Here is a 14,044-nt window from a genome sequence, read left to right on the forward strand (position 1 = left end):
AATGCACAGTTGCTGAAGTTGAACCAAAATGAGCTTGTAATCTGGCTTCTGCAACTTTGAACATGAAAAATCCAATGAGGAGAAGAAAAGCAAAGCCAAAGAGTCCATCCCAAAATCCGACAAACAAGCAAAATGAACAAAAAACATTGAATTCAATTCTTTCTGATTTTAGAAACTGCATTAAAGAAGGGGTGCACCGGTCCTGGAGATACTGCAATACCAGGTCAATGCGTGGAGTGGACAGAGCAAGCTCTTTTTCCATCTCCCTGTTCTAAAAATCCATTTAATATATGGTCCCCAGATAGGGGACGTATCAGATATTAAACTGATAAGAACAGATACTACACTTGATCTTAGCCAAAAGGCCGAGAAGCGATAACCAGAATTGGTTTCAAACTACGGAGCCACCCAAGGATCCTGAAAAGTCCATTTGTGGAGATGAGCTCCTGGACTCCCGTTAAGAAGACATGTTGTCAACCTCTAGATCCCTTACATGCCTGCACTTTTCGGCTTGCTGCTGCTGCAATCCACGCGTTTTAGATCTGCATAACTCCACCTCTTTAAACACAGCACCTTCACCCCCTGCTGTTCCCACCCGCCTCAACACCGTTGGAAGGGAGGAGAACCAATTAAGGCGGGGGGTGGGGTGGAACGAGCAGCTGTCTACCCTTAGCAGGAGGGCTCCTGAATACATACCTCTCCTGCTGCTGCTGCTGCTGGCTGTCCAGCAGCAGACTGAAGGTGGCTGCTGCTGTGCACAGGTATATAAAGGCTCAGAGCCTATTATGACACGCGCAGCCAGCGTTCCATTGCCACATTCCATCTACTGCAGGCAGGATACCTGGCTGGCTGAATGTCGCTGAGAAGCTCACAGAGACCGCCATAAGCAACAGTTTAACAGAATGCCACAGACTAATCAACCAAACTTTTTGGGTTGGGTTCTCTTTTATAGTCTGCAGGCATTAAATGAAAGAAGTCAGTGTTCCAGCAGAAGGAGACAACGTTTCAGAAAAGGCATTGTAGCAAACCAAAAAAGAAATTTTAAGCGCAGCAGAGTAACCAGCGCACATACCTGTTAGCTCAGGTGAGTTTAAAAGGCTGCTGTTGATAACAAGGGCATTTGCTAAATAGATGGTGTGTGTGCAACAATATACTGAAAGGTCAATTATATTGTGCAGCTTATCTCACCACCTGTAGTTATTTAGGTGAAAGCTCCAAAATGCTTGCCTAATATGTCTGTTTATCCAAAAGGAAGTAAAAAGGGAGAGCTAGAAAGATAGCATTGCATCACATTACATGGCAATGCAATGCACAGTTGCTGAAGTTGAACCAAAATGAGCTTGTAATCTGGCTTCTGCAACTTTGAACATGAAAAATCCAATGAGGAGAAGAAAAGCAAAGCCAAAGAGTCCATCCCAAAATTACGACAAACAAGCAAAATGAACAAAAAACATTGAATTCAATTCTTTCTGATTTTAGAAACTGCATTAAAGAAGGGGTGCACCGGTCCTGGAGATACTGCAATACCAGGTCAATGCGTGGAGTGGACAGAGCAAGCTCTTTTTCCATCTCCCTGTTCTAAAAATCCATTTAATATATGGTCCCCAGATAGGGGACGTATCAGATATTAAACTGATAAGAACAGATACTACACTTGATCTTAGCCAAAAGGCCGAGAAGCGATAACCAGAATTGGTTTCAAACTACGGAGCCACCCAAGGATCCTGAAAAGTCCATTTGTGGAGATGAGCTCCTGGACTCCCGTTAAGAAGACATGTTGTCAACCTCTAGATCCCTTACATGCCTGCACTTTTCGGCTTGCTGCTGCTGCAATCCACGCGTTTTAGATCTGCATAACTCCACCTCTTTAAACACAGCACCTTCACCCCCTGCTGTTCCCACCCGCCTCAACACCGTTGGAAGGGAGGAGAACCAATTAAGGCGGGGGGTGGGGTGGAACGAGCAGCTGTCTACCCTTAGCAGGAGGGCTCCTGATTACATACCTCTCCTGCTGCTGCTGCTGCTGGCTGTCCAGCAGCAGACTGAAGGTGGCTGCTGCTGTGCACAGGTATATAAAGGCTCAGAGCCTATTATGACACGCGCAGCCAGCGTTCCATTGCCACATTCCATCTACTGCAGGCAGGATACCTGGCTGGCTGAATGTCGCTGAGAAGCTCACAGAGACCGCCATAAGCAACAGTTTAACAGAATGCCACAGACTAATCAACCAAACTTTTTGGGTTGGGTTCTCTTTTATAGTCTGCAGGCATTAAATGAAAGAAGTCAGTGTTCCAGCAGAAGGAGACAACGTTTCAGAAAAGGCATTGTAGCAAACCAAAAAAGAAATTTTAAGCGCAGCAGAGTAACCAGCGCACATACCTGTTAGCTCAGGTGAGTTTAAAAGGCTGCTGTTGATAACAAGGGCATTTGCTAAATAGATGGTGTGTGTGCAACAATATACTGAAAGGTCAATTATATTGTGCAGCTTATCTCACCACCTGTAGTTATTTAGGTGAAAGCTCCAAAATGCTTGCCTAATATGTCTGTTTATCCAAAAGGAAGTAAAAAGGGAGAGCTAGAAAGATAGCATTGCATCACATTACATGGCAATGCAATGCACAGTTGCTGAAGTTGAACCAAAATGAGCTTGTAATTTGGCTTCTGCAACTTTGAACATGAAAAATCCAATGAGGAGAAGAAAAGCAAAGCCAAAGAGTCCATCCCAAAATCCGACAAACAAGCAAAATGAACAAAAAACATTGAATTCAATTCTTTCTGATTTTAGAAACTGCATTAAAGAAGGGGTGCACCGGTCCTGGAGATACTGCAATACCAGGTCAATGCGTGGAGTGGACAGAGCAAGCTCTTTTTCCATCTCCCTGTTCTAAAAATCCATTTAATATATGGTCCCCAGATAGGGGACGTATCAGATATTAAACTGATAAGAACAGATACTACACTTGATCTTAGCCAAAAGGCCGAGAAGCGATAACCAGAATTGGTTTCAAACTACGGAGCCACCCAAGGATCCTGAAAAGTCCATTTGTGGAGATGAGCTCCTGGACTCCCGTTAAGAAGACATGTTGTCAACCTCTAGATCCCTTACATGCCTGCACTTTTCGGCTTGCTGCTGCTGCAATCCACGCGTTTTAGATCTGCATAACTCCACCTCTTTAAACACAGCACCTTCACCCCCTGCTGTTCCCACCCGCCTCAACACCGTTGGAAGGGAGGAGAACCAATTAAGGCGGGGGGTGGGGTGGAACGAGCAGCTGTCTACCCTTAGCAGGAGGGCTCCTGATTACATACCTCTCCTGCTGCTGCTGCTGCTGGCTGTCCAGCAGCAGACTGAAGGTGGCTGCTGCTGTGCACAGGTATATAAAGGCTCAGAGCCTATTATGACACGCGCAGCCAGCGTTCCATTGCCACATTCCATCTACTGCAGGCAGGATACCTGGCTGGCTGAATGTCGCTGAGAAGCTCACAGAGACCGCCATAAGCAACAGTTTAACAGAATGCCACAGACTAATCAACCAAACTTTTTGGGTTGGGTTCTCTTTTATAGTCTGCAGGCATTAAATGAAAGAAGTCAGTGTTCCAGCAGAAGGAGACAACGTTTCAGAAAAGGCATTGTAGCAAACCAAAAAAGAAATTTTAAGCGCAGCAGAGTAACCAGCGCACATACCTGTTAGCTCAGGTGAGTTTAAAAGGCTGCTGTTGATAACAAGGGCATTTGCTAAATAGATGGTGTGTGTGCAACAATATACTGAAAGGTCAATTATATTGTGCAGCTTATCTCACCACCTGTAGTTATTTAGGTGAAAGCTCCAAAATGCTTGCCTAATATGTCTGTTTATCCAAAAGGAAGTAAAAAGGGAGAGCTAGAAAGATAGCATTGCATCACATTACATGGCAATGCAATGCACAGTTGCTGAAGTTGAACCAAAATGAGCTTGTAATCTGGCTTCTGCAACTTTGAACATGAAAAATCCAATGAGGAGAAGAAAAGCAAAGCCAAAGAGTCCATCCCAAAATCCGACAAACAAGCAAAATGAACAAAAAACATTGAATTCAATTCTTTCTGATTTTAGAAACTGCATTAAAGAAGGGGTGCACCGGTCCTGGAGATACTGCAATACCAGGTCAATGCGTGGAGTGGACAGAGCAAGCTCTTTTTCCATCTCTCTGTTCTAAAAATCCATTTAATATATGGTCCCCAGATAGGGGACGTATCAGATATTAAACTGATAAGAACAGATACTACACTTGATCTTAGCCAAAAGGCCGAGAAGCGATAACCAGAATTGGTTTCAAACTACGGAGCCACCCAAGGATCCTGAAAAGTCCATTTGTGGAGATGAGCTCCTGGACTCCCGTTAAGAAGACATGTTGTCAACCTCTAGATCCCTTACATGCCTGCACTTTTCGGCTTGCTGCTGCTGCAATCCACGCGTTTTAGATCTGCATAACTCCACCTCTTTAAACACAGCACCTTCACCCCCTGCTGTTCCCACCCGCCTCAACACCGTTGGAAGGGAGGAGAACCAATTAAGGCGGGGGGTGGGGTGGAACGAGCAGCTGTCTACCCTTAGCAGGAGGGCTCCTGATTACATACCTCTCCTGCTGCTGCTGCTGCTGGCTGTCCAGCAGCAGACTGAAGGTGGCTGCTGCTGTGCACAGGTATATAAAGGCTCAGAGCCTATTATGACACGCGCAGCCAGCGTTCCATTGCCACATTCCATCTACTGCAGGCAGGATACCTGGCTGGCTGAATGTCGCTGAGAAGCTCACAGAGACCGCCATAAGCAACAGTTTAACAGAATGCCACAGACTAATCAACCAAACTTTTTGGGTTGGGTTCTCTTTTATAGTCTGCAGGCATTAAATGAAAGAAGTCAGTGTTCCAGCAGAAGGAGACAACGTTTCAGAAAAGGCATTGTAGCAAACCAAAAAAGAAATTTTAAGCGCAGCAGAGTAACCAGCGCACATACCTGTTAGCTCAGGTGAGTTTAAAAGGCTGCTGTTGATAACAAGGGCATTTGCTAAATAGATGGTGTGTGTGCAACAATATACTGAAAGGTCAATTATATTGTGCAGCTTATCTCACCACCTGTAGTTATTTAGGTGAAAGCTCCAAAATGCTTGCCTAATATGTCTGTTTATCCAAAAGGAAGTAAAAAGGGAGAGCTAGAAAGATAGCATTGCATCACATTACATGGCAATGCAATGCACAGTTGCTGAAGTTGAACCAAAATGAGCTTGTAATCTGGCTTCTGCAACTTTGAACATGAAAAATCCAATGAGGAGAAGAAAAGCAAAGCCAAAGAGTCCATCCCAAAATCCGACAAACAAGCAAAATGAACAAAAAACATTGAATTCAATTCTTTCTGATTTTAGAAACTGCATTAAAGAAGGGGTGCACCGGTCCTGGAGATACTGCAATACCAGGTCAATGCGTGGAGTGGACAGAGCAAGCTCTTTTTCCATCTCCCTGTTCTAAAAATCCATTTAATATATGGTCCCCAGATAGGGGACGTATCAGATATTAAACTGATAAGAACAGATACTACACTTGATCTTAGCCAAAAGGCCGAGAAGCGATAACCAGAATTGGTTTCAAACTACGGAGCCACCCAAGGATCCTGAAAAGTCCATTTGTGGAGATGAGCTCCTGGACTCCCGTTAAGAAGACATGTTGTCAACCTCTAGATCCCTTACATGCCTGCACTTTTCGGCTTGCTGCTGCTGCAATCCACGCGTTTTAGATCTGCATAACTCCACCTCTTTAAACACAGCACCTTCACCCCCTGCTGTTCCCACCCGCCTCAACACCATTGGAAGGGAGGAGAACCAATTAAGGCGGGGGGTGGGGTGGAACGAGCAGCTGTCTACCCTTAGCAGGAGGGCTCCTGATTACATACCTCTCCTGCTGCTGCTGCTGCTGGCTGTCCAGCAGCAGACTGAAGGTGGCTGCTGCTGTGCACAGGTATATAAAGGCTCAGAGCCTATTATGACACGCGCAGCCAGCGTTCCATTGCCACATTCCATCTACTGCAGGCAGGATACCTGGCTGGCTGAATGTCGCTGAGAAGCTCACAGAGACCGCCATAAGCAACAGTTTAACAGAATGCCACAGACTAATCAACCAAACTTTTTGGGTTGGGTTCTCTTTTATAGTCTGCAGGCATTAAATGAAAGAAGTCAGTGTTCCAGCAGAAGGAGACAACGTTTCAGAAAAGGCATTGTAGCAAACCAAAAAAGAAATTTTAAGCGCAGCAGAGTAACCAGCGCACATACCTGTTAGCTCAGGTGAGTTTAAAAGGCTGCTGTTGATAACAAGGGCATTTGCTAAATAGATGGTGTGTGTGCAACAATATACTGAAAGGTCAATTATATTGTGCAGCTTATCTCACCACCTGTAGTTATTTAGGTGAAAGCTCCAAAATGCTTGCCTAATATGTCTGTTTATCCAAAAGGAAGTAAAAAGGGAGAGCTAGAAAGATAGCATTGCATCACATTACATGGCAATGCAATGCACAGTTGCTGAAGTTGAACCAAAATGAGCTTGTAATCTGGCTTCTGCAACTTTGAACATGAAAAATCCAATGAGGAGAAGAAAAGCAAAGCCAAAGAGTCCATCCCAAAATCCGACAAACAAGCAAAATGAGCAAAAAACATTGAATTCAATTCTTTCTGATTTTAGAAACTGCATTAAAGAAGGGGTGCACCGGTCCTGGAGATACTGCAATACCAGGTCAATGCGTGGAGTGGACAGAGCAAGCTCTTTTTCCATCTCCCTGTTCTAAAAATCCATTTAATATATGGTCCCCAGATAGGGGACGTATCAGATATTAAACTGATAAGAACAGATACTACACTTGATCTTAGCCAAAAGGCCGAGAAGCGATAACCAGAATTGGTTTCAAACTACGGAGCCACCCAAGGATCCTGAAAAGTCCATTTGTGGAGATGAGCTCCTGGACTCCCGTTAAGAAGACATGTTGTCAACCTCTAGATCCCTTACATGCCTGCACTTTTCGGCTTGCTGCTGCTGCAATCCACGCGTTTTAGATCTGCATAACTCCACCTCTTTAAACACAGCACCTTCACCCCCTGCTGTTCCCACCCGCCTCAACACCGTTGGAAGGGAGGAGAACCAATTAAGGCGGGGGGTGGGGTGGAACGAGCAGCTGTCTACCCTTAGCAGGAGGGCTCCTGATTACATACCTCTCCTGCTGCTGCTGCTGCTGGCTGTCCAGCAGCAGACTGAAGGTGGCTGCTGCTGTGCACAGGTATATAAAGGCTCAGAGCCTATTATGACACGCGCAGCCAGCGTTCCATTGCCACATTCCATCTGCTGCAGGCAGGATACCTGGCTGGCTGAATGTCGCTGAGAAGCTCACAGAGACCGCCATAAGCAACAGTTTAACAGAATGCCACAGACTAATCAACCAAACTTTTTGGGTTGGGTTCTCTTTTATAGTCTGCAGGCATTAAATGAAAGAAGTCAGTGTTCCAGCAGAAGGAGACAACGTTTCAGAAAAGGCATTGTAGCAAACCAAAAAAGAAATTTTAAGCGCAGCAGAGTAACCAGCGCACATACCTGTTAGCTCAGGTGAGTTTAAAAGGCTGCTGTTGATAACAAGGGCATTTGCTAAATAGATGGTGTGTGTGCAACAATATACTGAAAGGTCAATTATATTGTGCAGCTTATCTCACCACCTGTAGTTATTTAGGTGAAAGCTCCAAAATGCTTGCCTAATATGTCTGTTTATCCAAAAGGAAGTAAAAAGGGAGAGCTAGAAAGATAGCATTGCATCACATTACATGGCAATGCAATGCACAGTTGCTGAAGTTGAACCAAAATGAGCTTGTAATCTGGCTTCTGCAACTTTGAACATGAAAAATCCAATGAGGAGAAGAAAAGCAAAGCCAAAGAGTCCATCCCAAAATCCGACAAACAAGCAAAATGAGCAAAAAACATTGAATTCAATTCTTTCTGATTTTAGAAACTGCATTAAAGAAGGGGTGCACCGGTCCTGGAGATACTGCAATACCAGGTCAATGCGTGGAGTGGACAGAGCAAGCTCTTTTTCCATCTCCCTGTTCTAAAAATCCATTTAATATATGGTCCCCAGATAGGGGACGTATCAGATATTAAACTGATAAGAACAGATACTACACTTGATCTTAGCCAAAAGGCCGAGAAGCGATAACCAGAATTGGTTTCAAACTACGGAGCCACCCAAGGATCCTGAAAAGTCCATTTGTGGAGATGAGCTCCTGGACTCCCGTTAAGAAGACATGTTGTCAACCTCTAGATCCCTTACATGCCTGCACTTTTCGGCTTGCTGCTGCTGCAATCCACGCGTTTTAGATCTGCATAACTCCACCTCTTTAAACACAGCACCTTCACCCCCTGCTGTTCCCACCCGCCTCAACACCGTTGGAAGGGAGGAGAACCAATTAAGGCGGGGGGTGGGGTGGAACGAGCAGCTGTCTACCCTTAGCAGGAGGGCTCCTGATTACATACCTCTCCTGCTGCTGCTGCTGGCTGTCCAGCAGCAGACTGAAGGTGGCTGCTGCTGTGCACAGGTATATAAAGGCTCAGAGCCTATTATGACACGCGCAGCCAGCGTTCCATTGCCACATTCCATCTACTGCAGGCAGGATACCTGGCTGGCTGAATGTCGCTGAGAAGCTCACCGAGACCGCCATAAGCAACAGTTTAACAGAATGCCACAGACTAATCAACCAAACTTTTTGGGTTGGGTTCTCTTTTATAGTCTGCAGGCATTAAATGAAAGAAGTCAGTGTTCCAGCAGAAGGAGACAACGTTTCAGAAAAGGCATTGTAGCAAACCAAAAAAGAAATTTTAAGCGCAGCAGAGTAACCAGCGCACATACCTGTTAGCTCAGGTGAGTTTAAAAGGCTGCTGTTGATAACAAGGGCATTTGCTAAATAGATGGTGTGTGTGCAACAATATACTGAAAGGTCAATTATATTGTGCAGCTTATCTCACCACCTGTAGTTATTTAGATGAAAGCTCCAAAATGCTTGCCTAATATGTCTGTTTATCCAAAAGGAAGTAAAAAGGGAGAGCTAGAAAGATAGCATTGCATCACATTACATGGCAATGCAATGCACATTTGCTGAAGTTGAACCAAAATGAGCTTGTAATCTGGCTTCTGCAACTTTGAACATGAAAAATCCAATGAGGAGAAGAAAAGCAAAGCCAAAGAGTCCATCCCAAAATCCGACAAACAAGCAAAATGAACAAAAAACATTGAATTCAATTCTTTCTGATTTTAGAAACTGCATTAAAGAAGGGGTGCACCGGTCCTGGAGATACTGCAATACCAGGTCAATGCGTGGAGTGGACAGAGCAAGCTCTTTTTCCATCTCCCTGTTCTAAAAATCCATTTAATATATGGTCCCCAGATAGGGGACGTATCAGATATTAAACTGATAAGAACAGATACTACACTTGATCTTAGCCAAAAGGCCGAGAAGCGATAACCAGAATTGGTTTCAAACTACGGAGCCACCCAAGGATCCTGAAAAGTCCATTTGTGGAGATGAGCTCCTGGACTCCCGTTAAGAAGACATGTTGTCAACCTCTAGATCCCTTACATGCCTGCACTTTTCGGCTTGCTGCTGCTGCAATCCACGCGTTTTAGATCTGCATAACTCCACCTCTTTAAACACAGCACCTTCACCCCCTGCTGTTCCCACCCGCCTCAACACCGTTGGAAGGGAGGAGAACCAATTAAGGCGGGGGGTGGGGTGGAACGAGCAGCTGTCTACCCTTAGCAGGAGGGCTCCTGATTACATACCTCTCCTGCTGCTGCTGGCTGTCCAGCAGCAGACTGAAGGTGGCTGCTGCTGTGCACAGGTATATAAAGGCTCAGAGCCTATTATGACACGCGCAGCCAGCGTTCTATTGCCACATTCCATCTACTGCAGGCAGGATACCTGGCTGGCTGAATGTCGCTGAGAAGCTCACAGAGACCGCCATAAGCAACAGTTTAACAGAATGCCACAGACTAATCAACCAAACTTTTTGGGTTGGGTTCTCTTTTATAGTCTGCAGGCATTAAATGAAAGAAGTCAGTGTTCCAGCAGAAGGAGACAACGTTTCAGAAAAGGCATTGTAGCAAACCAAAAAAGAAATTTTAAGCGCAGCAGAGTAACCAGCGCACATACCTGTTAGCTCAGGTGAGTTTAAAAGGCTTCTGTTGATAACAAGGGCATTTGCTAAATAGATGGTGTGTGTGCAACAATATACTGAAAGGTCAATTATATTGTGCAGCTTATCTCACCACCTGTAGTTATTTAGGTGAAAGCTCCAAAATGCTTGCCTAATATGTCTGTTTATCCAAAAGGAAGTAAAAAGGGAGAGCTAGAAAGATAGCATTGCATCACATTACATGGCAATGCAATGCACAGTTGCTGAAGTTGAACCAAAATGAGCTTGTAATCTGGCTTCTGCAACTTTGAACATGAAAAATCCAATGAGGAGAAGAAAAGCAAAGCCAAAGAGTCCATCCCAAAATCCGACAAACAAGCAAAATGAACAAAAAACATTGAATTCAATTCTTTCTGATTTTAGAAACTGCATTAAAGAAGGGGTGCACCGGTCCTGGAGATACTGCAATACCAGGTCAATGCGTGGAGTGGACAGAGCAAGCTCTTTTTCCATCTCCCTGTTCTAAAAATCCATTTAATATATGGTCCCCAGATAGGGGACGTATCAGATATTAAACTGATAAGAACAGATACTACACTTGATCTTAGCCAAAAGGCCGAGAAGCGATAACCAGAATTGGTTTCAAACTACGGAGCCACCCAAGGATCCTGAAAAGTCCATTTGTGGAGATGAGCTCCTGGACTCCCGTTAAGAAGACATGTTGTCAACCTCTAGATCCCTTACATGCCTGCACTTTTCGGCTTGCTGCTGCTGCAATCCACGCGTTTTAGATCTGCATAACTCCACCTCTTTAAACACAGCACCTTCACCCCCTGCTGTTCCCACCCGCCTCAACACCGTTGGAAGGGAGGAGAACCAATTAAGGCGGGGGGTGGGGTGGAACGAGCAGCTGTCTACCCTTAGCAGGAGGGCTCCTGATTACATACCTCTCCTGCTGCTGCTGCTGCTGCTGGCTGTCCAGCAGCAGACTGAAGGTGGCTGCTGCTGTGCACAGGTATATAAAGGCTCAGAGCCTATTATGACACGCGCAGCCAGCGTTCCATTGCCACATTCCATCTACTGCAGGCAGGATACCTGGCTGGCTGAATGTCGCTGAGAAGCTCACAGAGACCGCCATAAGCAACAGTTTAACAGAATGCCACAGACTAATCAACCAAACTTTTTGGGTTGGGTTCTCTTTTATAGTCTGCAGGCATTAAATGAAAGAAGTCAGTGTTCCAGCAGAAGGAGACAACGTTTCAGAAAAGGCATTGTAGCAAACCAAAAAAGAAATTTTAAGCGCAGCAGAGTAACCAGCGCACATACCTGTTAGCTCAGGTGAGTTTAAAAGGCTGCTGTTGATAACAAGGGCATTTGCTAAATAGATGGTGTGTGTGCAACAATATACTGAAAGGTCAATTATATTGTGCAGCTTATCTCACCACCTGTAGTTATTTAGGTGAAAGCTCCAAAATGCTTGCCTAATATGTCTGTTTATCCAAAAGGAAGTAAAAAGGGAGAGCTAGAAAGATAGCATTGCATCACATTACATGGCAATGCAATGCACAGTTGCTGAAGTTGAACCAAAATGAGCTTGTAATCTGGCTTCTGCAACTTTGAACATGAAAAATCCAATGAGGAGAAGAAAAGCAAAGCCAAAGAGTCCATCCCAAAATCCGACAAACAAGCAAAATGAGCAAAAAACATTGAATTCAATTCTTTCTGATTTTAGAAACTGCATTAAAGAAGGGGTGCACCGGTCCTGGAGATACTGCAATACCAGGTCAATGCGTGGAGTGGACAGAGCAAGCTCTTTTTCCATCTCCCTGTTCTAAAAATCCATTTAATATATGGTCCCCAGATAGGGGACGTATCAGATATTAAACTGATAAGAACAGATACTACACTTGATCTTAGCCAAAAGGCCGAGAAGCGATAACCAGAATTGGTTTCAAACTACGGAGCCACCCAAGGATCCTGAAAAGTCCATTTGTGGAGATGAGCTCCTGGACTCCCGTTAAGAAGACATGTTGTCAACCTCTAGATCCCTTACATGCCTGCACTTTTCGGCTTGCTGCTGCTGCAATCCACGCGTTTTAGATCTGCATAACTCCACCTCTTTAAACACAGCACCTTCACCCCCTGCTGTTCCCACCCGCCTCAACACCGTTGGAAGGGAGGAGAACCAATTAAGGCGGGGGGTGGGGTGGAACGAGCAGCTGTCTACCCTTAGCAGGAGGGCTCCTGATTACATACCTCTCCTGCTGCTGCTGCTGGCTGTCCAGCAGCAGACTGAAGGTGGCTGCTGCTGTGCACAGGTATATAAAGGCTCAGAGCCTATTATGACACGCGCAGCCAGCGTTCCATTGCCACATTCCATCTACTGCAGGCAGGATACCTGGCTGGCTGAATGTCGCTGAGAAGCTCACCGAGACCGCCATAAGCAACAGTTTAACAGAATGCCACAGACTAATCAACCAAACTTTTTGGGTTGGGTTCTCTTTTATAGTCTGCAGGCATTAAATGAAAGAAGTCAGTGTTCCAGCAGAAGGAGACAACGTTTCAGAAAAGGCATTGTAGCAAACCAAAAAAGAAATTTTAAGCGCAGCAGAGTAACCAGCGCACATACCTGTTAGCTCAGGTGAGTTTAAAAGGCTGCTGTTGATAACAAGGGCATTTGCTAAATAGATGGTGTGTGTGCAACAATATACTGAAAGGTCAATTATATTGTGCAGCTTATCTCACCACCTGTAGTTATTTAGATGAAAGCTCCAAAATGCTTGCCTAATATGTCTGTTTATCCAAAAGGAAGTAAAAAGGGAGAGCTAGAAAGATAGCATTGCATCACATTACATGGCAATGCAATGCACATTTGCTGAAGTTGAACCAAAATGAGCTTGTAATCTGGCTTCTGCAACTTTGAACATGAAAAATCCAATGAGGAGAAGAAAAGCAAAGCCAAAGAGTCCATCCCAAAATCCGACAAACAAGCAAAATGAACAAAAAACATTGAATTCAATTCTTTCTGATTTTAGAAACTGCATTAAAGAAGGGGTGCACCGGTCCTGGAGATACTGCAATACCAGGTCAATGCGTGGAGTGGACAGAGCAAGCTCTTTTTCCATCTCCCTGTTCTAAAAATCCATTTAATATATGGTCCCCAGATAGGGGACGTATCAGATATTAAACTGATAAGAACAGATACTACACTTGATCTTAGCCAAAAGGCCGAGAAGCGATAACCAGAATTGGTTTCAAACTACGGAGCCACCCAAGGATCCTGAAAAGTCCATTTGTGGAGATGAGCTCCTGGACTCCCGTTAAGAAGACATGTTGTCAACCTCTAGATCCCTTACATGCCTGCACTTTTCGGCTTGCTGCTGCTGCAATCCACGCGTTTTAGATCTGCATAACTCCACCTCTTTAAACACAGCACCTTCACCCCCTGCTGTTCCCACCCGCCTCAACACCGTTGGAAGGGAGGAGAACCAATTAAGGCGGGGGGTGGGGTGGAACGAGCAGCTGTCTACCCTTAGCAGGAGGGCTCCTGATTACATACCTCTCCTGCTGCTGCTGGCTGTCCAGCAGCAGACTGAAGGTGGCTGCTGCTGTGCACAGGTATATAAAGGCTCAGAGCCTATTATGACACGCGCAGCCAGCGTTCTATTGCCACATTCCATCTACTGCAGGCAGGATACCTGGCTGGCTGAATGTCGCTGAGAAGCTCACAGAGACCGCCATAAGCAACAGTTTAACAGAATGCCACAGACTAATCAACCAAACTTTTTGGGTTGGGTTCTCTTTTATAGTCTGCAGGCATTAAATGAAAGAAGTCAGTGTTCCAGCAGAAGGAGA

At 45.0% G+C, this 14,044-nt stretch overlaps 11 non-coding genes across 11 annotated transcripts; all 11 read right to left on the reverse strand.

The window, feature by feature from the left end:
- Positions 1–186: 186 nt before the first annotated feature.
- Positions 187–377, reverse strand: LOC141207658 (U2 spliceosomal RNA). Its single transcript, XR_012277987.1, has one exon. It is a non-coding gene; the product is annotated as a U2 spliceosomal RNA (small nuclear RNA).
- A 1,116-nt stretch (positions 378–1,493) lies between these two features.
- LOC141207659 (U2 spliceosomal RNA) lies at positions 1,494–1,684 on the reverse strand. The gene has a single exon (XR_012277988.1). It is a non-coding gene; the product is annotated as a U2 spliceosomal RNA (small nuclear RNA).
- Positions 1,685–2,799: 1,115 nt separating this feature from the next.
- LOC141207660 (U2 spliceosomal RNA) lies at positions 2,800–2,990 on the reverse strand. Its single transcript, XR_012277989.1, has one exon. It is a non-coding gene; the product is annotated as a U2 spliceosomal RNA (small nuclear RNA).
- A 1,115-nt stretch (positions 2,991–4,105) lies between these two features.
- Positions 4,106–4,296, reverse strand: LOC141207202 (U2 spliceosomal RNA). Its single transcript, XR_012277623.1, has one exon. It is a non-coding gene; the product is annotated as a U2 spliceosomal RNA (small nuclear RNA).
- A 1,115-nt stretch (positions 4,297–5,411) lies between these two features.
- On the reverse strand, positions 5,412–5,602 carry LOC141207661 (U2 spliceosomal RNA). Its single transcript, XR_012277990.1, has one exon. It is a non-coding gene; the product is annotated as a U2 spliceosomal RNA (small nuclear RNA).
- A 1,115-nt stretch (positions 5,603–6,717) lies between these two features.
- LOC141207662 (U2 spliceosomal RNA) lies at positions 6,718–6,908 on the reverse strand. Its single transcript, XR_012277991.1, has one exon. It is a non-coding gene; the product is annotated as a U2 spliceosomal RNA (small nuclear RNA).
- A 1,115-nt stretch (positions 6,909–8,023) lies between these two features.
- Positions 8,024–8,214, reverse strand: LOC141207663 (U2 spliceosomal RNA). Its single transcript, XR_012277992.1, has one exon. It is a non-coding gene; the product is annotated as a U2 spliceosomal RNA (small nuclear RNA).
- Positions 8,215–9,326: 1,112 nt separating this feature from the next.
- On the reverse strand, positions 9,327–9,517 carry LOC141207664 (U2 spliceosomal RNA). The gene has a single exon (XR_012277993.1). It is a non-coding gene; the product is annotated as a U2 spliceosomal RNA (small nuclear RNA).
- A 1,109-nt stretch (positions 9,518–10,626) lies between these two features.
- LOC141207666 (U2 spliceosomal RNA) lies at positions 10,627–10,817 on the reverse strand. The gene has a single exon (XR_012277995.1). It is a non-coding gene; the product is annotated as a U2 spliceosomal RNA (small nuclear RNA).
- A 1,118-nt stretch (positions 10,818–11,935) lies between these two features.
- Positions 11,936–12,126, reverse strand: LOC141207667 (U2 spliceosomal RNA). Its single transcript, XR_012277996.1, has one exon. It is a non-coding gene; the product is annotated as a U2 spliceosomal RNA (small nuclear RNA).
- Positions 12,127–13,238: 1,112 nt separating this feature from the next.
- On the reverse strand, positions 13,239–13,429 carry LOC141207668 (U2 spliceosomal RNA). The gene has a single exon (XR_012277997.1). It is a non-coding gene; the product is annotated as a U2 spliceosomal RNA (small nuclear RNA).
- Between the last annotated feature and the right edge of the window lie 615 nt (positions 13,430–14,044).

Source organism: Phyllobates terribilis, unplaced genomic scaffold (genome assembly GCF_046119375.1).
Source record: "Phyllobates terribilis strain yellow unplaced genomic scaffold, ASM4611937v1 Scaffold_160__1_contigs__length_4322635, whole genome shotgun sequence".
NCBI classification, from domain to species: Eukaryota; Metazoa; Chordata; class Amphibia; order Anura; family Dendrobatidae; genus Phyllobates; species Phyllobates terribilis.